This window comes from Anomalospiza imberbis, chromosome 6 (assembly GCF_031753505.1).
Source record: "Anomalospiza imberbis isolate Cuckoo-Finch-1a 21T00152 chromosome 6, ASM3175350v1, whole genome shotgun sequence".
In the NCBI taxonomy this organism is placed as follows: Eukaryota; Metazoa; Chordata; class Aves; order Passeriformes; family Viduidae; genus Anomalospiza; species Anomalospiza imberbis.
This window is the reverse complement of record NC_089686.1, coordinates 37926714-37950047: the sequence shown is the minus strand read 5'-3', so window position 1 is coordinate 37950047 and position 23334 is coordinate 37926714. Positions and strand designations below refer to the sequence as shown.

General features: G+C 45.2%; 1 protein-coding gene across 1 annotated transcript in view; it reads right to left on the bottom strand.

Moving 5' to 3' along the window:
- OIP5 (Opa interacting protein 5) overlaps positions 1–23334 on the bottom strand; it is a 273973-nt gene that overhangs the window by 65070 nt on the left and 185569 nt on the right. The gene's annotated exons all lie outside the window — the stretch shown is intronic.

The window sequence follows — 23334 nt, the reverse complement described above, 5'->3', positions numbered from 1 at the left end:
TTTGTCACTATTTTGCATGCATAATTAGGTTTAGTTTGCAGAGCTATGAGTTCTAAGTTAGCAAGTGCACATGCACACACACAAACACACACAGACCTTGCTCATTTATATTACCAGTACCCAGAATCACAATTCCTCAGCCAGTGTCTGGGTGGCAAACATGAAAATGCATTTTGATAATATTGATATTGGAACACAACAGCATGCACAAAAATATGTCCACCAAGTGCAACATATTGTAAACAGGAGAATAAGAAAAATAAACAAATACATGTAATTTCATCTGGGTCACAAGTTGACTCAATGTGACATTTCCTTTTGTAGTGAAGAACATTGGACAAATGAGAGCTTATTTATACATACTGGAATATATGTGGCTAAGTTTTTTTCTAGCTGTCTTGGTTGTTTTTGCAGTAAGCCTAAGTATTTAGAGGCTTTTCCCCCTTTCAAGATCAATATTTTCTTTCTACTTTATCTCACAGAATCATAGCTCATAGTTCTGCATCCCTAAAAATGACTGCTGTACGGCTGTGAGCAATGACCTCACCATGTGATCTTGCCCCAAAATCAAGTAAGAGATTAGGATGTAAGCAGTAGCTCTAACTTCAATACTATCAGCTATTTAAAGGCATATGAAACAACATCCATTTTTCCCATATTCTCTTTCTTCTCTGAGTGATGCTTTGCAGCTGTGTCTCTTCCAGCAGCAAGGCAGCCAGGACTCCCTGGGGAGCCCATTTACACTGCTGTTCTTGAAGGGCTGAAGTGGGAGCACGCGTCCTGTGTCCCTGGACACACACGCTCACACACAAAGCTCTGTGAAGCCCTGTGGGTGGTTTTCATGAAAGAGAAAATGTTGGCTAAAGTTCCTCTTGCTCTGCTTGCCCAGTACAGAGCAAACGCAGTCCTGGTCTCAGATGGGTCCCTCATTCTCCCTGAGCTGGCCATGGTGCCGTGGTCAAGACTGAATGCACACTTGGGGGTTGCTGAGCTGCAGGTTACAGAGCAGAAGGGAAGCAGCAACTCCTCAGGGCAACAGCGCTCAACTCCATGTGCAAGTTTCCTTCCAGAGCACTCAAAGCACTGTGCACAGGGAATAGGAATCACAGGGAAGGAGAGGGAGGGGAAGAGGTTGACCTAGTCACTGAGCAAGCCAGCTGGCTGCAGGGTACACGTTTGGAGTGCCAGGTCAGGCTAGAAGCATCACAGCATCCTACACAGTCACTCATTTAGCATGAGCAGCGGAGTATGGCAAGCACAAATAACATGTGAAATCCAACAGAGAAAGCCAAGCCTTGCTCTGGGCTGAACATCCCTCTGCAGCTCTTTGGGAAGGTGCCAATTCAAAGCCAAGGCTCGCTGTGAAATATCATGTATGTCTGTGTTGAGGGAGTTGGGGAAAACCAGAAGGGAGCTTTTTAACAAGATGAGGGAAGACTGGCAAAAGGAAGCAAGTGCTCCCTGTCCACACAGAGTGACACTGAAGCACTGAGCAAATGAGATTATAGTCATCAACAGCTCATCAGCCCTGTGACAAGGGCAAGAGTAATCCTTGCCTAACAAGGCAGGAGTAAACCTCTGCCTAACAAACACAGGACCTGAGATGGGCCAAGTGCTGCTACACCAGTGGTGGGAGCAGCATAGCAAGCCTGTGCCCCAGATCTCTGGGGTCCACATTAAATGGGGCCAAGAATGGGAAAGGCCACCCATCTGAGCCAGGCAGCAGCAGTCACAGAGTAAAGGAGACAGGAAGAGGATCTGCACTTCAAGGCTCTTGGCTGTGTATTACCAACTCAACTGTTGTCCACACGACTCCCTGCATCACCCCTGTGCTTTCCCTTGTGCCCCTGGCAAGGGTGTCCTCAGGCTCACAGCTCACTGTGCCTGCAAGGTTGGCAGGAAAGGCTGACCTAACCCTGCACCAAGTAGGCCCTCAGACCTATTGTCTCGAAATCAGGGTAATGATGGATGCCTAGGATGTTTCATCATTTCCCAGCACTGTTACAAGGCCCACATTTAAACTTCATCAGAAACATTTTGGTTTCCTTTCTGATTTTTATGTGCTTGGAGTGCTGGCTATACCCCCTCCAGCTTTTGTTCTCCTGTTATTAAAAAGTGTTCTATTTTCCAGAAAATTTGTAGTGCTGTAGAACAAACCTATGAACCTCTTCAATCAGTCTGAACCTCTTGCATTAACAGCAAGACCTCAGCGAGGTGTTTGCCACTTGGGACATGTCCTTCACAACCTCCCTATCCCTCTCTCCCATCCACCCTCCATCGCTCCCCTCTCAGCTTTTTCCCACACTTGCCATGAGGTCACACAGACAAAAGGCTGCATAAGTCAGCAGTAGAAAACAGGGCAATGAGCTTCTGAATGCATTTGACAAAGAGGTTAAGACAAGGAGATTCAAAGGCTGGGAGCCCTGGGCTGAGCTTAAATAGAGCCCTGGGCCCATGGATGTAGGCAAGCCCCAGATGAGATTGGTCAGGGCCTCTGCAGTTTTTCACTGCCTTCGAGGCCTGGCACAGCCACTGGCTGGATCCTCCTGTTGGTCTTTGTTCCCAGAATGGCATTTCCTTCAGACAGAGGTGGTGTGTCCTCCTTGTGCAAGGACAGCATGTGTCTGCACACACAGGCACAGCATGATTTTAATATTTGCCCATCGTGATTTTCCATCATTCCCTTCTGTTAATGTTTTTTTTTTTCCCACATTTGTGCAGAAATTATTACCCAAGGGTTCCAGGCTTGACTTGGGCTTTTATTGCCACAGTAAGAGCCTATAGAAATAGTGGTAGCTATACCACCATCATTTGGAAAAGAGATTATGTGCAACAACTTACATGTTTCAGTGGCTAATGTAATAATGTGGCAATTACAGCTCTCTTTTGGGTCTGGTCCAGCTGTTTGTCCAAGAGGTCTCTAGGTGCAGCTGTTCTCACCACCAGACCCAGTTCCTTTCAGCTACTGTTGAAATTGTGCCATAAACATGCTGATGGATTTTGTTTTTCTTCCTTGAAAGCACCTGCTTAAGATGCATGGCCAGCTTTGTTATTAGATAGTCAGAAAAGGCAAAAGTTGAAACCTGCTTTCAGGCATTTTATGGAGTAAGGTGAGCTCTCATTTTGGAAGGGATTGTACCTCTCTTGCAAGTTCTACTAATAAATCCACCTGTGTCTGCTCCCCAAACTTGCCCTCTACTTAAAGGACAATTGAAATGGTCGGTAAGAATTAGCCTGCCTCTTGCATGTAGGCTGGCTTAATGAAATGCAGGTTACTGCAGAAGTGAGGATAATGCAAATACCTATTGCAGCTTTAGCAAATAACTCATATAACTAGAGAGGGAGAGGATGTCCACTTCAGAAGATGAAATTTTCTCAATTTCTCTGTGATTTTAATTCATAGTATGAGTTTAAGATATCACTTACACTGATAGTTGAAAATGTATGAAGCAGTTAAAACTCAGTGACTCCTACAGGGACAGGGCCAGTGTGGTTTGGAGAGGATAATGCTGTTATTCAGCTGAAAAAGACCCACATGATGCCAATGCCATCACTGGCATGCAGGGGCAGCAGGGCTCCCCTTTGGAGCTGGAGGAAACGATTTGCAGTCCCTGGAGGAGGCAGCTCGCTGGGGTCAGGAGCATGTGCAGGCTTGTAATGCTGGAGGTCCCTGTGCCAAGAAAAATATCTTGGCCAAACTTCCTCCAAGCCTTTGGTGGGCAGGACAGCCCCAGTGGTTTCCTCCAGACCGGTGAGCAAGGGGACAAACAGGGACGTGTGTTGTGCTTGGAGCCGGCTGCCTGCCCACCCACACCCACCTGCTGGTTCAGAGATCTGTGTCCCTTTGCCGAGCAGTGGCCATTGCACTTCAGCTTCCCTGGGGCCGGCAGACCCCCCTGCAAGTCCCAGCTGCTCACAGCCCTTGCAGCCAGCTTGGCATGAGGCTGGGGGAGGTTGTGGATTTGTGGCTGGGAAGGATAACTTTATGGGGCTCCTCTGGCATCTGTTCACCAGTGGTGCACAAAACATCTAGGGTTTTACTCACAATATACAATTAAGATTTTTTTTTTTTGCCTTTTCCTATTCCCTTCTTAGATTTGGCCTTTCTCCTTTAAAGCTTAACAGCCTGATTTCCTCTTGCCTTGCTTACATCTGCATTGATGCAAAATAGACCACCAGCCTGAAGGCACTGAAATGTTGCTGCTTTTGCAAAGGACAGAATAGGAACCTAAGGCACAAAGGAGAAGCGGTTAAGGTACCCGGGGTCCTCATTCCCAAAAATGAGCTTGGTTGGCTTTACCTTGGCTGCCCTTTTGCAGACCTGCACCTCATTCACAAGCCATTTACTTTATTCTTTTTTAAAAAAGGTCTGAGACCACATCAAACAACCCACCTGATATTGGGGCTGGACGGGCCTACCTTCTTTAAACTAATTCATTTAGAATAAGCTTCAAAACTATGAAATAAAGTCAGCCCTTCTTGCATATGTGGTTGTCATTGTTGGTGGACATCGATGTGCTGTGAAGAAAACTCTGTCACGTGCCTTGACTTCAGAAAAGTATGAGAAAACACTTGCAGCCTTCCCTGAGATAAGAAGCCACAAACAAATCAGAAACAACAAGCGAAAACTCAATTCAAGGTTTACTCCAGGATGGACGTCTTGCTACGATAAATTAAGGTGTTTTTCATTATTAAAAATAAACAAAGCAATGAAAGTGAACCATGTCACCATTCATATGCTTAAAAAACATCTTTAATCTGCTTGGGAAAATCTTTTTTTCCCCCTAACAGGAAAAAATATTAGTTGTCCAGATAACAAGCAAAACAAAATCAACCAAAGGGCATCAAGAGACTTCCTGAAATTGAAAAAACAATGTTTTGTGTAACAAGTTAAGAAAAAAAAAAAACAAAACAAAACAAAAACAAAACAACCACATGCAGCAAGCAGAATATTCCTCCAGCTTCTTCAGGTTGTCAGTGGTTTCAGGAACATGAGGAAGAGCTACCCAAGCACTCAAAAGTTTTATTTAACCTTGCAGCATTTTACAGCTGTCCTAAGCCTCTTCCCTTCTCCCCTTCCCCTCCCCACCCCCCCCGGAAACCATTTGTCTTTCTAGTGCCTTATTTTTAACAGCTCAGCTTGGCCCCAAAGGGACATGTGTAAAAACAACGCAAGAACTTAATCCGGCAGCTTTGGGGTTCCCAGGACTGAAATAGCAAGCCTGATGCAAATCAGGATAGAAGCTGCTTTGGAAGAGAGAGCAATACCTCCTCCTCTTGAGGAAGAGAGGGATGGAAGGAGGCAGAGCCACGATGATGGGCAGCCCAGACACTCATCCACCGTGAGACTGGGAGCCGTGGGCAATGCTGGGCTGGGCTAGCAGGGATGCTGGGGACCCCATTCATCCTGCAGTAAATCAGCCCCTGGAGATGCACGGGGAAGTTTGCATAATGTCTGCCCAAACTCTGCCTGGATCCCTGCCAGGGCTGGGAAACTTTCATTCTCATGAGTTCACAAATTTCACCTACAAGAGCCTGATTTAAACAATACAGGAGACAGTGTGGCATTCCTCCCCACATCCCTCTCGGCCACTGCACTGTGAAACCACAGGAAATCATTAGCTGTGCCTGCTAAGAACTTCTGGATTGAACAAATTATTCACATTTGATGTATTCAGAGATTCTTTTCTTTGTTTATAGATATTTATGATTTTCACAAGTTTGTTTGTGATGCTGGTTTATGCAGTTTCTAATGTTTGGCTGCGTACTTTAGGCGTAGCAATACAGGGTTCAAAGGCCTCCCATGTTGCAGTTACTGTGGTTTTAAGTAGCAACGTTGCTTTGCAATCAGGTAATTAAGCCATGAATGTATATCTGCTCCTTAATAAATACACAAAGCAGCAGGTCCAACCCTCACACATTTATGAGCTGATTTCAAATGTGGCCTCTGAAATGCTGAAAAACTTTTCCTGTGAATCTTTACAGCAGAAGTCAGTCTACTGAATGTTTGCAAAGAGTAATCCCTAGACAGGTGTAGCAGTAGCCAAAGCAAACTGGTTTAGAAATGTCAACATATATTCATGGATTATTTGCCCAGCTTAAGCATTTATAGTAAATGTCAATAGATCTGGCAATAAGGTTCAACTTGCCTGTAAGGAAACCCTTCGCCCTGCAGCAAACACATGTACCACAACACAAAAGCAACACAAGGCTGACAGGAGGAAACCCACTGAGGTGGGTGATAGGAGGGAAAAGCTCCATCAAATCTGTGCCCACATTTTTTGGGGCTATTCCTCTAAGGCAAGGTTAGTAATCTGTGGTGCTTTCAGCATATCTGATCTTCCTTGCCAGCACAAAGTCCCTTTGTTCAGCACGGTGGTTTCCAGCAGCCCACAACTGTCCTCCAAGGCAGCCACCAGCCACAGGGTGAAAGGGACACATTTCCCATATGGGTGTGCAGCCTGTAAGCATCTGGGAATGTTCCTACTACTCACCTGCAATCTCTGGCAAGGTGACACTCCCACTCCTCCTCCTCCACCAGACATGGCACTTGCCAGTGTTCCACAAAGGGACTGATTCATCACATCAGTCTGCTGGCCAGGAGATGTGATATTGCTTGATTTAATGGATAAATCCAGCAATATACGTCATGTTTCTGCTGCATTCAGTGCTTCCACTCATGCAAACAGGAGAAGTCAGCCTCACCACCTTTTACAAGGAAACTGTCTTCAGGACAGAAAGGCATCCTGGCTTTCAATTTCAAAAGCTGTTCAGCACAAAGCTCCCTCCCAGGGCAGAGCATAGGCAGCGATGTGCAGCTGAGGGCAGCTCTGGGCTGGCTGTGCACCGCTGCATCCCTTGCTGACCTTGCCCTGCCTGTGCAGCCTGTCCAGGGCAGGCAGCAGCCTGAAAGAGAGAGCTCATGTGAAAAAGGTCCCCATGCTCACTGCTGACAGCAGAGCAGCGAGCTGCAGGGAGCTCCTTTCATAACTGCAGAGGTTCAGCCATGTCCGCTCCTAGGTGCTAGAAGCCTTCCCATGAAGAAATAAGTGATTTAAGGACTCATCATTAATAACAAACAATATAACTGCTTTTATATTTTAATTTTTTTTTTATTTGATGGGTTTTCTAGACCTGTGACACATCCTCCCCTTGAGCACTGCTCCAGAAGTACAAAGCAGCCATACTCCCACTGTCCCTGTGGGCAGTGGGCTGGAGGCTGCTCCTAAGTAAACTTGAACACCCAGCAGACACTTCATTCTTTGTCCATCTCAGTTTTGTTACAGGAGAAAAAATGTGCCAGAGATCACAAACACCTGCAGCAGCCACAGTCCCTCGTACAGTACCCCTCTTGGCGTAAATCAGCCTGGTGCCGATTGCGGCTCTTCCCTGGCTCTGTGGCTCGGCTCAGCCACAGGAAGGCTGATTTTTAATCTTACTGACACCCTGTTTACACCAGAGAACCTGCTTTGATTGCAGCTGGCTTCCAGCTTCCCTTCGCCAGACTTGCCTCGCACCATGCCTGACCCTTGCAGACACTGTGGGAAGCATTACCCTCTCCACAAGCTACAGCCTCTGGCTGCCCAAAGGGGCAGGCCACCAGAGAGCCATGAAATACTCATCCAGCAAGGGGATAAACTGCACAGCTCTGTTGCCTCCATTTGCTCAGCATTCCTGATCAAGGGCTTCTTCCTGCAAAGTCACCAGGCCCATCTTGAGCCAAAGTGCACTCAGTCAGCTGCACCATATCCTGACAGGATGTCAGCAGTAAACAGTAGGTAAATACTCATGCTTTATCATTGGTTAGTATTTGTTGTTTTTAGAGAACTGGACTAAAATTCCCACTGAAAAAAAAATGTGTACGACGAAAGTAGCTTCTATTTTCTGCCCACAGAAGAGCCATGTGAAGAGAGCCATTTCCGTCATCATTATTCCCCACACAAAAAAAAAAAGTTTGATGATGTTTGTATTGGATTTTTAGATCCTTTGCATCTATCTACTTATTTGTTGGGAAATTATTTGATTTATTAACAAACTTATATGATGGACCAATAAAGAGCTACCCAGTCCCTGCAACTGCTTACCCTTTGCAATGTGGACCTTCTTGGATCTTGAATCAGTGAATGCCCTGCAACCATCCCTGAGGTACAGAGCAGGCACTCCCCAAGCTTGACTATTCTCACACCATTCAAAATGGATTTTCACAAATAATGTGGGTGGAAATGAGCTCTCTGCAAAAAGCACACTCCTTCAAAAATGAAGGAGTAAGTGAGTACAGCAAGCAAAGCCTTATTCTGGCATGACTAAAACATAAACAGCTATTTGCTGGAAATCACTGGCAGCATTTTCTCAGCAAAGGTTATTGTGAGAAGATATAATTGATATTAATGTCTAGGGTTATCTCATCTGATTGTATCAGCAAAATATGGGATCACTTGGTAATTACTTTTAACATGATTTTCGCAGGAGAGCAGTCGACGCTGGAGAACAGAGTTGTCTTTTTAAATGCAGCAAAATACTGCCTAATTATGAATTAAATCCCAGTCTGAGCCAAGTTAGCAGCCTCTGGATTGATTCTGAGCTAGCAGCACTTTCCCATTAAACTTTGGATGATTCTCATAGTCATTTTTTCATGGAAGTAACACTTTTCTGAAAAAAAAAATAATGTTGTTAGCCTGCAAAACATTTAAATGATACAATAGCTGCTTGCTTGGACCTCACTCGCCACCTGCTTTTCCTTGTTTTGTTTTCTAGCCTCTAATTACTGAGCAGAGTCAATTCCTAATGAGGCAGTTTGATTTCCTGTTTTTCATACTTCTTGAGCTGCTTAAAGAGCCTGTCCAACATAAAAGGAACCCTTTTCTAAACAGATTTTAAATTAATTATAATAACCTTGGTGGTTGTTGTTGTTGTTGCTCTGCATGTGTGCATGTGTGTGTGTTTGAGTGAGTGCATCTGAGTTTTCCATGGCTGTGTTTCTCATTTAATATTTCCACATGAAACAACCTTTTTTTTTTCCCCTCCTGTTCCCCCCCCCACCCCCCCAACAATGCAAACTGGAAACTCTTGTCCAGGAAATTGTAGCCACAGAAACACTGTGTCTGGGGCTGAGGAGGAAAAGGTGGTGATGTCATGAATAATTGGGCTGTGAGAAAAAACGGAGCATGAATAAGGAGGGAAATATTCTGACGTCCGTCTTTAAAGCTGGAAGATAAACACTTGTTGTGAATGGTACATGCTGCCTTCCAAAAGGGCTGGTAGGAAGAAGAGCGGTACTAAATGACTGCTCAGAAATATATGAATGATGCTAATGAGGTTTCTCAGCCCTCTCCTAGCCCTACCAAACACGTGTGACGCCTCTCAGTTTGTGTCTCAGGGCTTCCCCTGTGGATAGCAGCGGCACTGGAGCGCTGCTGCGTTCCTGGCATTTACAGCAGTCCTAGTCCACCTCCTGCCTCTGCTCCCTGCTCACTCTGTCCCTGCCTGCTCCCTGGGACCCTGTGGCACGGTGAGAGGCTGATGCAGGCTGGGGCTGCACAGGCTGAGGGTGTGAGCTCTGATCTTGCCCAAGAGGTTCCACTGGACCCTGCTCCCTTCTGGCTAGCCACATGAATCTTGCGGCTGTCTTGGTGCATGGGTGGTACAAAGCACTGCCGGGCAGAGCCTCCTGGCACAGAAGAAACCCCTGCCATCATCCACCTGCATCTTCCCAGCACTTCAACACCCCTTGCCCCAGTCCAGGGTGGTGTTTGTGAGGCCATGCACAAAAGGACCTTAAGGATTTTGTTACTGTGCCAGTTCCCCCATTACCTTGCTCCTTCTATTCTCTGTCCAAGAGCCTTCCCAAAGAAATTCCCCATCTGGAGCAGAGCCTGCCACCATGCCTTGGTAACAAGCCACAGGCTCTGTAGCATTGAGAAGGTGGCTGAGGATTGTTGTGTGTTTGAACAGCCACAACCAGTCCAACCCAGGACTGTTGTGCTGGGCCTCTTGACAAGTGCACAGGAGAAAGGCACTCCCTGTCCCAGAATGTTTGGAGAAGAAAGCAATGCATTTGCACCAGTCACCCCCTGGACCTACTGCATTTGTGAGTGTATGAAGCTTCTCTGTGAAAACTGCATATGAAGCTCATTGAAAAATACACAACCTGCTGCTAGAAGTGTAATGAAAGGCAATCCACACTATAGCTCTAAAAATTCGAGGGAGCCTTGGCTGGGGAGGACTGCATTCCAGCCCCACCCAAATCATAAAGCTGAGAAAACTTCAATGGGCTCTAGCTTCTGGATTATTATTATTATTATTATTATGACAGGGTTTTCCTCTCAGGATTCAGACTCTCTGTAAATGGTGGGAAAAAGGGTTTTATACAACCTCCAGTCTCCACATGACAAAGTGACTGCCTATTCCTACAGTCATCTGAACAGAATAGACGGAATAAGCTATTGTCTGTGCTCAGAAGTCAGCGACTGCACCGGCACTTGATTGGTCCAGGATGTAGAGGAACAAAAAGGTCATTGAATAAAAGAAGAACAATACTTTTCATGAAACAAATGAGCTTTTGCTAATTTATAACATGTTTGGATTGGGTATCATATACATCAAAATGATGTAATTAGTAAATGTCATTTTCTGGAGAGAGAGAGTTCAGCAAACCCTTAATGATGGGAATTTCCTGCCCTGGACTGGAGTCTCTGGACTACCAGGGCATCATAAAGATGCTGTATTTCACTAATAATTGGAATGGGCACTAAGTAGGACCTAGATGTATGACAAGTGGAAAAAGGAAAAAGTTCACCTACTGTGAAGGTTAGTTGCCCTGAAGGATTAATGATAGAAATGCAATGGGCTGAAAGGTGATTAAAAACTGTCTTTCATATTTTATAGTCAGTGTTTGAAACCTGGAATCTGAATTGTTCCTACCTCCAAATACCCACATCCCTCAAACCTGCCCCTGCTCTGGTGATGGTGTTTCTGCAGCGGGCACAACCATGGGCTCAACTCCCAAAGTACCTCATTCAGAACAGGATAGAAGCTCTGCAGTTTGCACAGCACTCTCCTGAACACATTAAATTGCAAGGGTGATTTTCAAGAGGACCTCCATAGGCTCAACACCAGCTTCAGAAGTTTTGAGTGTGTTGCTCCCCTGCACACTCACATATACATGTAGTCACATTCACAGTGCAAGGCAGGATCACACCTGGGTTTACACTTTCCAGGTCTGACAGAAAACTGCTCTCAAGATGCTCTTCACTCAGAAGGGAGTCAAGAGTACTGGAGACCTTGTGTAGGAAGCATTTCTCAAGCAGTGTCATTCCAGGTTGCTTTAGGTGAAAAACTCATGACATCAACAAAGCCAGACCCACTGCATGAGGAACATGCAGAACCTACTTGTTAAGGAAAAAAGTAAGTATTTTACCCTTTTTTTGCAAGTCAAGCGTGGCACTGAGCTGAAGGTAGACTTGTCCAAGCCCATCTGAAAGAGCAGCTGGCTGCAGCAGTGAAAGCCAAAAGGTCTAAACTCACTCTTTAGATATGTCTGCCATCTTCAAATAAGCATATCAGCTACATCAGAACTGCCTTGCATCTTTTCCTCCAGATCCTGAAGCCAGTCCAAAGTTGAATGTTGATATAAAGACAGAAAACACTGTTTCTGCTTGCAATATAGAATCATAGAATAGTTTTAGTTGCAAGGGACCTTTAAAGTTTGTGTAACCCAATGCCCCTGCAATGAGCAAGGACATCTTCAACCAGATCAGGTTATAAGGGATAAAGAGACAGCAAATAGTCAGGGTCTATCAGACTCAAGGAGTCTACCAGAAAAGGCTATGCCCTGACCTAGTTGCTTAGACCTGGGAGATAACAGAAATCCACTGACTGGTTTTCATTTCTTATGTTGCTGGCTCTTTGCCTCCAGAGGTTTTGCACCAGTTTTTGGACCCAGTGCTCCTGCTGTAGCATGAAAATCCCCGGGATGTTTCAAGAACAATGTGGTACAGTCTGTACTTCAGGGTTCACAGAAGCTCAGCTGCTCTCAAAAAGACACCAAAAAGATACCAAAAAGACAGGGCACTGAAATGAGTTACCACCTTAAAAATTTTTTTTCCCTGGTGGAAAAACCCAATAGGCAGGTTTATGAACAGAAATCTCCTCTGGCAATGGCCTCAGCCTTCTCTGAGATACGAGATAAATATGTTATATTAGTTCATGTTTCCTTCTTTGCAGGAATTGCTCAGGCAAATGAAACAATAACATGATTTGGAAAAACTTCCTTAATTATTTGTACTGCAACTTTATTCTTCACAGCAAATTAAATGTATGTGGGAACTAACCCAAAGACCCAAAGGTCCAGTAAACACTAATCACAGAACCTCTTCTGCCTGTAATGAGCATGTTTGAGCAGGAAATATTTAACTGTTAAGGGATTTTTGCCTCTCTATTAGCAAAGGAAGGACACCTCTAAAGGTGACATTCTTGTCCCCAGGAAATACCCTTACATACTCAGCAAGTTCAGAAAGGAAAACACTCCATGGCAAATAATTTACTTCACACCCGCTTCTTTCCTTTACTTTAATTTGTTTTTTCAAAAATTCCTTCTGCTGCCAATTTTTCTATCTTTTATGAAGATTAACCCAGAAAGTCCCACATTTGTGAGCATCTGCAATGGAAATCTGCAGAATTAATAATCCTGAGTCAACAAAACCATGTTCTAAAGGGCCCTGGTTGAGCCAGCTGCAATTCTGTGACTGTAGGGGGAAAAAAAGGGAAAAAAAAAGGGGAGGGGGGGAAAGCAAAGTGTGAATTTTCTCCTTGGAGGGAGAGGTAAAAAGCAGAAAAGGTTACTACACATCCACTGATCCACTGCATAGAGTCACCATTTCTGTGCTCCCAGCAAAACATCAGCACAACCCTCTGTACAGCTGAGAGAGGTACCTGCTGGCAGGTGGGGTAGCACTTCATCATAGCAGGAACAAGGATGCAGCCTTTCCTGCACAGCCCAGCAAATACTAGGGTATGACACACCACAAAAGCAGGTACAGGTGTTGACTCACAGGCAATCCACCTTTTTTCAGCAAACTTCTTATTTACCATAAATGAGCACATACAGCCCACTTTCAGTTTCTCTGAATTGCACTGCAGTTAAACTCTGCTTTGTGTTCACCAGAGTATAACATCAGGACCATAATCTCAAGGTGATAGCAGCTCTCTGCAGCTTCAGCTATTACTAAAATAGCTGTATCAAGACAAAACCAAGATTCAAAGAAACCATGTTAATGGGCTGAGTGACAGGGCTTGTAGGTGAAAGCTAACTTGCTGTAAACATTAATAGCCCATGACTATGTGTGGGTAGCAATGCACCAAAGAAATGGGCAGCTCTTGCTTATTCTAGTGGTTTACCATAGTTTTGATTTCTGGATGGACAGAAGCAATAAATATATGATTTCTGTTAAGCATTCATTTGCTCTCTACATGGCAAATACACCACTGAGCTAACCAGTCTCTTCTCATTGTATCAGTCCAAGGTCACATATATTGCCAGTAACTGCACTGTTCAAGCTTTGTCTTCAGATTTCACAGAGTGTGTTCTCACAGATCACTCATTCCACTGCTGGCAGATGTGGATGGAGTTGTCACTCCATCTCCTCAAATATTTTATAGTCCTTTCCTGTCCCTTTCCTGTGGATGGAAAGACCAGAGCCCTGTGCAGAGCTTCAAAGATAACAATATTGCAGATCTGAAGTGCAGGCAGCTGAGTTTGGTCCCCAAGTCCTGTCCTAAAATCTTCTGAGATTCTACCTGTATGTTCCCAAAGAAAGGTGTGAAAATAACAGCAAGCATGAGACAATTTGGTCTATTGAGAGCTTCACAGATTCAGTGGGCAGGAGTGATCAGCTGCCACATAACATGGGGCAATCAAATGTGACCTGGGACTCAGGCCCTGCCTGTTCACAGAGCAAGGGAAGGACTTTTATTGCCATGCAGTATCCAGTAATGTCCTGGAAAAGCAGTGAGTTTTCAGCCTGGATATTAGTGGTGAGGTTCTCTGATTCTTTTGGAATGACAGTCCATCAAAACAGATAGCTAAGCAGGGTTAGATGTTAGCAGCAAGCTCACTACCAAACTCCACAGAAATCCTCACATATCTATAAACCTCTGGCAATTTATTTAAGTAACTCCCTGGTTTAGGGAGAGAGAAAACATACGTTAACAATAGGTCTAGTAAGAAATCTCACTTGAACACTAGCATGCATGCTCCCACACGTCCACACACTCAATTTCCAGGGAAATGGCCGGGGCAAAACAGTCATTGCTCCCAGAGTTTTCATACTTTGGTTTACTCTGATTTGTGAGCTGCTTTACTGATAAAGAGCTGGCACAGATTATCAGCTGTTATCTCCACAGAAATAGCTTCCTTTGCTAGACTAGCTCTCAGCACTTATTCACAGCCAGTGGAGACCTGGGTCTTTCAAAAAAACCCTCTCTCATCAATGCAAAACATTGATCCTGATTTGCATGTTTGAATTAGGCTTACAGCCTGCTTGGTGCTGCTCTGCTCCCTATCGCCCAAATGCTCTCCCTCTGCAAATATCCCAGCAGGCATGGCACTCCAACACCCCAAACAGAGTTAGATTTCACCTAGACAGGGGAGAGGAAAGTAATAGTATCTAAATCCTGATGGGCAGCCCTGCCCTGAGCCCAGCTAAGGGAGTCTTCCCATTCCTGTGGCACTGTATTAGGACAGGAGAGAGACAACCACTCTGGAGAGTCAGGTACTTTCAGACCATCCCTACACAACTTACCAAGTATAGCCACAAACTTTGCACTCCACATTTCAAGGACTTGAAATTACAAAGGATTCATAGACAGAAATTACTTCTGTGACTTAATAACCTTCAGGTCAAAGCAATGTAAAGCAATCTGTTAGCAACTGAGAGCTCCACATTTCATCCATTTTACACTACAATGACCAAAGTTAACCACTGCTGGAAAACAGCAGCTCAGCAGTCTTGGCAAAATCACCAGCAGGACCAGCTGGCTCAGGGACTTGTGGCTTCAAGTCATCACCCAATACGTCAGTGACCAAAAGACACTGCCACCCCTACATAAGACCCGTTTTACATACAATGAATTGGATGGCTTCTGCCTTACTGCCCATGGGTACCAATCCACAAGCAAAGCGTGCAATCAACTTTTGATGGGTCTAGTACAAACTTCCTAATGATACTTCATAATGTCTACCCCTCCACATTGTCATGAAGGAATACTAGATGATGTGATGGTTTTGGCTGGGATAGACTTTGTTTTCATTGTAGTAACTAGTAGGGGACTGTGTTTTGGATTTGTGCTGAAAACAGTATTGATACCATGGGAAAGTTTTTGGTACTGCACAGAAGTGCTTACACAGTTGCTAAGACCTTCCCTGCCTCTTGCCCCACCCCACCAGCTAGTGGGCTAGGTGTGCACAAGATTTTGGAGGAGATATGGCCGGGACAGCTGACCCCAGTTCACCAAAGGGATATTCCATACCTTACGGCTTCATGTTCAGTATATAAAGTAGAGGGGGAAGAGGGGGAAAAGAAGGGAAGAGGATATTTGAAATTATGGCATTTGTCTTCCCAAGTCAGTGTTATGTGTGATTGAGCCCTGCTTTCCTGTAAATAGCTGAATACCTCCCTGCCCATGGAATGTAATGAATTAGTTCCTTGTTTTGCTTTGCCTATATCTGCAGATTTTGCTTTGCCTGGTAAAATGTCTTTATATCATCCCATCAGTTTTCTCACATTTGCCCCTCTGATTCTCTCCCCCATCCCGCCATGAGGGAGTGAGTGAGAGGCTGGAGTTAAACCACACCAGATAAGTGGCACAGAATATCTTGCGCTTTGTCTGCTTGTGCTGTAGTGGGTCCATTAGTGTGGGAGAGTATCAGCTTATAAAGTTGTGTGTCAGAAGTCTTCCAGCTGCACTGAATTCAAGAAAAATTAGTTTGGGGCATCACAGGAACCTGGTCTGAACCATGAGCCACTGACAGAGAATTTGGTGTCTGCTTTCATTGGTTTAACAGTGTCTGTTAGGACTATGGGCAGCACATTTCCAGGCTAGCTAAGCTCTACACAAAGCACTTCAATAAATACGGCAGTACTGAGTCTGTTGTTAGAGGTGCTTTCGTGTCCACAGCAATACAAGGCTTTGACTCTCCAGCAGATTTCTAAGCAACAAAACTTGCTAAACTCTGCTATTTTAGGAGTGAACTGAAAACACTTTGGTGTTGATACACCACAAAACTCAACCATACTGTGAACATTGCTATGTTTTGCTAAGATAGGTTATTAAAGCATTGTACTTGTTTTTTAAATATTGTACTTGTACAGCAGCTTTTATTGGCACTTCCTCATCCAGGCTGCAGCCACTCTGAGTGTGGGGATTTTTTGTGAATTTTCTAATCACCCTTGCTGGCTGCCTCTGAATGACTGTGCAGATAAAAGTAATGTGAATAGAAGTAATGTGCACAGCAATTTTAGAATTGAGCTTGAATTCACCGATTTACCAATCTGTAAATAAGAAGAGAAAGAGTCAGAGCTAAGAACTTGTTCTGAGAACTGATGCCAGCTGATGCACAGCAAAGGCACTCAGTTGTTGACTGATTTTTTTCCCAAATGGTTGCCTTCAGAGGAGCAGATACACCCATATCTGGGATATCATGGGTTTGTAGTCTAAAGAAGACTTCTTGGGCACCTTTTTAAATCCAGCCCCCTGCCCTCTGTCCCACCTCCTTCTCCATCCCACATAAAGAAAATACCTCCATACTTCTTCTCCTGTTACTGTTTTATGTCCCTTTTCATCTTTCCTTCATTCTTTATGCTGAGATCTTAGCAAGCAACACCACCTTCACCTCTCAAGTGCTTATTCTCCATCTAAAATATCCCACAATCTCTGGTCTCAGCTGCAATCTCCAAGCAAAGCTGTACCAGCAACAGAGCAAGGATAAGTGTCTTTCATGTCACGTAGCTTTTCTCTCTCCATTTCACCACTCCTACCCTGCTGTAGTGCTGGCTAGCAACAGAGCTCAAGTCAATGCACATCACACAGAACACCTGGGTTTAAGATGAGCTTCCTGGCAGGGCTGCCTTGCCTCAGGTAAGAATAGTGATGCCACCTTCAGTAAGATCCTTAAAAGAAGCACAGAATTACATTGGCAAGTGAATATATTTCCTATTTTTAACTATTTTCTCACCATCTGTAGAAAGAAGAGATACTTTGAAACAGGTTCATCACAGAGGATATTTTGTGGGATTATATGGCTCCTGGCCATCTACACTTAGTGTACCAGTGAAGTGGGCTCCTCTGAGGCAAGAAGAGCAGGTAGGAGAGAGCAAGCAGAATTTGGACTACCAGTTGTATTCCTGACAGACTTTTACCTTCAGCATCTTCTTTCACTGCTTCCCTGTTAGACCTCCACTGGTGGCAGTCACTGCTGGAGAGCTAACATAAAGCAAGTTGTCCCCTGTCATATAGACTTGGTCTGAGAAAAAACAGATATCATGGTGGTGAAAATTCAAGGCAATAGGACATAGACTACCCTCCTGTTGCAATTCTTCCTACCCTTTCTGATGGAAGAAGAAATGGGAAATTATGAGGAAAAAGGCTCATAATGGCCTTGCAAAAACTCAAATAAAAAAGCTACATTTAGGAATACTTTGAGGCCACAATTAGTCCTTGCAAATGAATGCTTACTGTTTTCATCAGCTGGAAGAGTTAGCAGAAATTAATCGGCTGTGAATTGTTTCTAAAATGAGACAAAAAGCAGCACTCATCCACAGGGGGTCTGAAGCAAGAATGAAATAAAACACAACATGAAAATGCGGCCAAAACTCTTAAATGGGGAAACAAGCAGGCACCAAAATAAGCATGTAAAGTGTATTTTCATAATGAACAGACTAAGATTTTCCCAGTACAAAAGTCACCAGTTTGGTGATAATATCCAACAACTTGAGCTGCCACCGTGTATGATTCGAGACTGAAGGCTAAAGCTTCTGCTAGATACTCAATAATAAACACACTAGACATCTGAACTGTTATATATCTTGGCACTTGACCAGCAAAGCATCCATGTAAAACCGTATGCCAGTAAATCTGCCTTCTGCTTTTAAGCTGATTATTCAAGGGTTAACTACGATCCCCTAATGAAGTAATAAAACCCAGACATATTTCAAAAGGTATTGCTTCTCCACACTATCTGTTTTGGAGCATTCTCAATGTATAAACAATAGAATGGAAATGCTGTGTAACCTACAAAGAGTTCATTAATTCTGGTACACGTTAGGTGAAACATACTTTGCTCTACCTTTACTGCAATGCTCCGGATTTTATTAGGACTGGGCCTAAAACAGAATCCTGTATAAGACTCCCCTGCCCCCAGAGCTGAAAGGGTGCTCAAAATCTGATCCACAGCGCACAACCTGATTTTACCAATTAATCCATTCAGCACCATGATTGTGGTAGAGATCCCTGGCTTAATCCAGATATTCCAGCTTGCACCCTTTCTGGGTGGTAGTGATGCCTTTTACTCAGGCATCCTGCTGTGGCATAAGGCAGGTTTCAATGGAAATAGTACCAAAATGCAAGCAACCTATGAGACTGTATTTATTTACACCTTATACCTAGTTCTGCAAGTTTTGTCATAAGGATTGTGCTCCTGACAGAAATAAGACACTCCTGACCCTAATCTCAGGTAGACATTGCAAGCACTGGCCAGTGACTGATGCTCAGATTCCACCTGAGCTGTGGTGCATCAGGGTAAACCACATCATCCCTGCTCTACTGAGGCACTAAGGAAGGGATCAACCTTGCCTCACCTTAGCTTTCTAAAAGTAAAGGGTCTCACCTGATCAAGTCATGTAGGGAGCTCTGGAGTCAATGGAGAGGGAAGAGTTTCTGCAGATGGTGATTCCTCCTGTCTAGCTCAGAGTCCTCTCCCAGAATGAGCGATACGGTCCCACCTCTCAGTGGGACTAGACTCAAGAGGAAAAGTAGATAATTAATGTAGCCTATGTACCTATTAAAAGGTTGGTAAAGAGGCTCTGAGAAGCAGGGTTTCCACACAGCATTTGTGTGAGTATGTGCGAGAAGAACCACACAGGATGGGCCCTTGCCTCATCCCAGGCTTTTAAAGAGGACAGTATATCAGCCTTACCCAAGTGTTTAATTGCTCCTTTAGGACAGCTTCAGGACACATTCAGGACAGCTTAATTCCCTCCAAGATGTGATGGATGCTGCTGTCTGCCCTCCCTCAGATGACCTGGTCATCTGGAGAGACTTCAGTTGTTGCCACCCTTAAGCAGCCTCTGACAAAGGGCACCAGGTGACAGAAGATTTCTTGATCCCTGTCTGCTGGCTAAGGGTGGCAGCATAGTCCTATATAAGGGCACTTAAGAGCCTCATGAGAAACCCTCACAGTTGCTCAGTTCAAGAAAGGCTCCTGTGTAGGCTGCAAAAGATGACCACAGTGACGATCCATGGGCACAGAGCGGGAGGAAGGAGTTGGTAGCCGTGCCATTAGTGAACCACTGGTTTACATCATTTAACACTCACAAATGAAGTGTTTATTGCTCATCCATTTAGGGCTCACTATGTGGTCAAGTACCAGTTTTTTCAGTCTGCTAAATTACCTGATGAAACTTTTGATTTAAAGAATAAAGCTGGGAGCTCAGGCAAGCTGGGCTCTTACCGGCCAACTACATTTGCTGTCACATATGAATGACAAGATATTTATGCTGATAGGTCAACAGACAAACAGACAGATTCATTAATTTTCTTCTCTCTTGCCCCATTATCTAATCCCCTGTGCCATCCACAGCCACTGGAGTGAATGTTCATTTCTATTCGACTGTCATACAAACTACTGCTCTAGTTTAAGTATTCTTTTGAACCCCAAGAACAATGTGCACAAGGCGCAAATCCATCCCGCTCCTCCATGGCTAAGTAGGGCCATTAGACAGGAGAAACAATAGAAACTCAGTGGGGGCTCTGTGTTTGCTCCCTGCATGGCCGCACACAAAGACAAAAAGCAAGGAGGGCTGGATGGTCCAGGGATGGTATTGGATACCCTGATGCACTCATTTTCCCAGCATCCCCAGATCACAAAGGAATAGAGGTTTTGCATGGGCCTGCAGAGGCTACATCAGTCACTCAGCACAGGACCTCATTGTCTGGTTTGTTTTGTTTCCCTGAACAATATGTCACATATTTACTTTCCTCTTGGAGGGCTGATGGTAACATAAAATCATCACCACGTTATGCCAAAATGTCAGCATGCCACATCGCCACATCTTCACATGAGGCTGCCTCATGGGCCCCCACTAGGATTTCTGCACCCAATCATTTCCCATAAGTAGTGTTTGTAGGATGTGAGATCTTCTTAAAATAGGACAAACCCAGAAATCCTGGAGCCAGTGGCAGCTCTCGTTCAAGTCTCTGTCTTGAGTGACTCCATCTGGACAATCTAGGACTGGTTTTGATTGGATGTGGAAGCAGCTGGTCCTGGTTAAAATCTTTTTTCACTAGAAATAAATATAATTGCTAGGGATATAAGTCAGGAAGGTCTTTCTCTCCAGTCATGAGCAAGTTTTACCTCTAGTGAAGGGATTTCAAAGTGGATTTTCTTGCTTAAGTGGCCAGCTGTATTTTAAATACCTTTAACTTTTACCAATGTGCAGCTCTGAGATGTTTGCTGCTGCTGCTGCCTTGCTGCAGCTTATCCTGGTGCACAAGCAGGTGCAACTCCACTGAGTCCCACAGACTTTTTCCTACCAGTACTAGCCTATGCATCTCTCCAGAAATCCAGCCCTGGATGTTTAACAGCTTCTGCCCAACACCAGACTAGCAGAAGAGTGAGGGAAGCAGAAGAGCTCAGCAAACACCCCGTGCAGCCACAATGCCTTGATGGCAGGACACCTCCTGCTACAAGGGATCAGCCCCAAGCCCCACTGGGATGATGGCATCTCATTAGCCCCTTACACGTACGGGGTTGTGTGCCATGCACCTCTTGCCACTCCAGAAGTTATTCCCAACTCTGCTCTGCTCTCTTCTCTGTCCTCTGGGACAGGCTGCACAGTGGCTGCACTGAGGCCATACTCCAGGATTTGCTCTGCCAACTCTCACATGCCAGAGGTCTGAGGCTTCCTCCTCTGACTGTCTGAAGCGAGCTCCACAATGCTGGGCCCCTACCAAACATCCCGTGGGCTCGGGACGGGGGACGGGAGAGGAGGGACTGTTAACACAGGCAGAGTGTGGATCCACGCCACTCCCCAGGGGAAGGGTTAAAACTGCCTTTTACTGTTTTTCTGTGACAGATCTCTTTACTCAGTGCTATATAATATATCCCCAAACATATTCTAAGTAGCCAAGGGCTGCCTGGCCATCTGTTTGAAGACACAGACCTTCTGAGGCAGGAGTTCCCAAAGCCTGGCCCATGGGACATTTACTATGGAGCCTGCAAAGGGAATTCTTCCCCTTTAAGAGGGCAGCTTGTACTTGTTTTGTTATGCTGCTTCAGGCCACTGTCCCATCCATGAATGTTGATCCATACATGACTTGTATATGAAACAAAATGTGGGAACTTTTGCTCCAAGTGAAAAATCTCCCCTCCAACTCTCCCCTGCCAAACTCAGCCACAAATCTCAGACTCAAAATAAAGAGAAAGATTTGGTCGTCTCCCAGGTAACTACTCTCAACTCCTGTCACAGCTTCCAGGGGTGCTTTTTATGAGAAATCCCAATTTTATCCAGCTATCCTGGGTAAAAGTGCCAAACAACAGCATGACTTTGTGTCTTTCAAAGCAAATTAAGCTTTTACAGGTTCTTTTACAAATAGTATCCATGGTCTGCACTAAATTAGTTGAGATAGAAACAGACCCACATAGCTGAAATATGTGCATATCCCTAACTATTTTTGTATTATGTTTCATTTTATGTATTTATTCAAATTTAAAGCAAAGGCGCCTTTCAAAGGCTCTAGGCACAATAAATTATACAACAAATACAGTCAAACGAAATCCCAGCAGTACTGAAATCACTTCCTCTGGAGGAACTCAGCCGGCCCAGATCTCCCCATTTCCTCAATGAGAAGACAGTGCTGTGACTTCCCCATGCTATGGCACTTTCTCATATCCCCAGATGTTTTCCCTCCCCTGAGACCTACAGGGTGTCACCTAGAGAGATCCACTTTTCTCTCTCTGTCAGTTTAGCAGGGAAAGTGTTTTGGGGCAGCAAAAGTTTTGCCAAGGTATGGGGCGAGCACTCACCTCTCCTTGCTCTTCCTGTTGGGGACGGCAGGCTGGGAGAGCTCAACCTTGATGTCCACCAAAGCGGTCTCTCAAAGAGGGACAACCCCCTGAAACATGCAGAACGTTGGGGTCTCTCATGCCACAAGTCCCTGTAAGGAACCTTGCCCCGTGTCATGGAGTGATGAACCGCAGGCAGTGTCTTTGTGTCCTTAAAACATGAAATTCCCTAAAACATGCAAAGTATCTACTGGGGAGTAAAATAAAAGGGAACCAAAAATGTCACTGACTGTCCTGATACCTGTGACCTACAGGAATCCCAGCACCACCTGTACACCTGCCGCTGGTAGCAAGGACCAGATGCCACTTCCACAGGCACACAGAAACCAGAAACCAGAGCATTAAAGGTGAAATCGGTGGGGTTAGTGAGTTTTTTCGGTTTTGGGTTTTTTTTTTTCTTTCTTAATAAAGCCATTTTTTCATATTTCCTTTACTTTTTAACTCTGCTCCACACCCCGGCAGCAGTTTTCTGCCAAGGCACAGCCCCTTGCTGGGCGGCTGTGCTGGTGGGGCGCTGGGCTGGGGTAGAGGTTTGGAGCTGCTGTGGCATCTGGCATGAAAAAATGTCCCGGGAAGCTGTTACATTAAATGGCCAAATCGATTTATTGAATGGCAGGTGTTAGCTACAAACAGATGGAGAACATAAAGGCATAAGCAGGCATTTGTATGGAAAAGAAGCCATCGATTTGTAGCGAGAGACTCAATGGTGATCGTTACAGCCTTTAACAGAAATGCGCTTTTTTTCACGGGCTGGGCGCGGGGCGGCTCGGGGTGAGCGGGCAGCGGGGAGCGCAGCCCGGCCGGGCCCGGGCCCGCCGGCGGCGGCTGCCGCGGGCTCCCCCGGCGCCCGGGCCGGCCCCGCGCGGGCGGGCGCTGCGTGGCGGTGCCGCCCGCCCCAGTTGCGGCGCGGCGTGTCCGGGCCGCCCGTGGCAGCGCCCCGCGGCAGATGAGGCACGCGCCGGCCTCATTACAATGAGAATGGGCAGGCTGGAGGGGCC